At 33.4% G+C, this 1,636-nt stretch overlaps 1 pseudogene; it reads left to right on the top strand.

The window, feature by feature from the left end:
• LOC106474584 overlaps nt 1-1,636 on the top strand; it is a 40,882-nt pseudogene that overhangs the window by 12,490 nt on the left and 26,756 nt on the right.

The raw sequence follows: 1,636 nt of genomic DNA, 5'->3' as shown, positions 1-1,636 counted from the left end.
ATATAACAGTTTTACTACCATCTCTGTGTAACAGTTTTACTACCACCTCTGTGTAACAGTTTTACTACCATCTCTATATAACAGTTTTACTACCATCTCTATATAACAGTTTTACTACCACCTCTGTGTAACAGTTTTACTACCATCTCTATATAACAGTTTTACTACCATCTCTGTGTAACACTTTCACTATGTAGTTGCTAACATTATTGGATCATGACTTTGTTGTCTTCACAGTTTAGTTGAATTGCTAAACAGGATGAAAGTTGTATGAACATTTCTATTGTGAATCCTAATCAAATAATAATATTTTAATAGCTCATTAGAAGTGTTTTTTTTATTTATAGTTCCAGGAAAGAGATTTTGAGTGATGAAGAAACTAGTGATGTCAAATTTCTCCTTTCTGGACAAAATAGAAACTCTGCTGCAAGCATGGACTCTGAAACGTCAGACAGTTTTTATGACCCAGTTCCTACGTCTCTTGATTCAACAAATTTTGATGATAAAGGAGAAGAAGATTTTTATCAGATCCCCTTTCCATCGGGTTCGGAGGTATTTTATGAGAATGTTGAATATCACATACTTGAGGGAGGGCACTACTATATCGAGACTTCGGGTTTAATTGAAGAAAGTGAGGATGATGAAATTACTATGTACTGCCCCATTTCTCCTCGAAAGAAAGCAAGAGTGAAATTTAGTTCCGAACCAATCAGAGTAAGCTTTTCTACCATTTTCTTCAACAGTTCAAAAAAATTGCTGGAATTTGATTGCTTGTATAACCATATTTTTGTTCTTTGTACAGTTGCATTTGTGTTTTATATACTTTGTTTTCTGTGTTTAAAAATAAGAAAAATATTTTTTATCTTCAAATGGGGAGTTTGTTTCTTAATTTATATGTCATCATTTTATTATTTTCTAGGTGTATAGTACCCACTCCATTGAAGATTATGATCGTCGAAATGATGATGTTGATCCAGTTTCGGCATCAGCAGAATACGAGCTGGAAAAACGTATTGAGAAGATGGAAGTATTCCCAGTCGAAATAATGAAAGGTAACATAAAAAAGAATGTTACTGTGATTGGATGAAAACATTCTGCTGTTCACAGCTATACATGATGTCACAAAGTTTAATTTTCTGTAAATATATGTTCCTATACCCAAACATGGCCATATGATATCTGAAAATTTGTTCACACCAAAGTAATTGTGATATTAGTACTAGCAAAATGAATGAAAGAGGGATGAGGATCCAGTGCCAGGTACCTGTATGATTAGACATTAAAAGAAACATACTTTAACTTGAACATCTTTTCCACTGTAACCAAGTAGCTTTACTTACTGTTGTCCTAAAGGTTTTAATATCATAGGAATGGGAGTTGGAGTTGATACTGGACTAGAGAACCTTGGAATATTAAACTCAGTAGCTTTACTTACTGTTGTCGTAAAGGTTTTAATATCATAGGAATGGTGTTGGAGTTGATACTGGACTAGAGAACCTTGGAATATTAAACTCAGTAGCTTTACTTACTGTTGTCCTAAAGGTTTTAATATCATAGGAATGGTGTTGGAGTTGATACTGGACTAGAGAACCTTGGAATATTAAACTCAGTAGCTTTACTTACTGTTGTCCTAAAG

This window comes from Limulus polyphemus, unplaced genomic scaffold, assembly GCF_000517525.1.
Source record: "Limulus polyphemus unplaced genomic scaffold, Limulus_polyphemus-2.1.2 Scaffold7403, whole genome shotgun sequence".
NCBI classification, from domain to species: Eukaryota; Metazoa; Arthropoda; class Merostomata; order Xiphosura; family Limulidae; genus Limulus; species Limulus polyphemus.
Note: the sequence above shows the minus strand (reverse complement) of the source record. Positions and strands in the feature narration are given on the sequence as shown.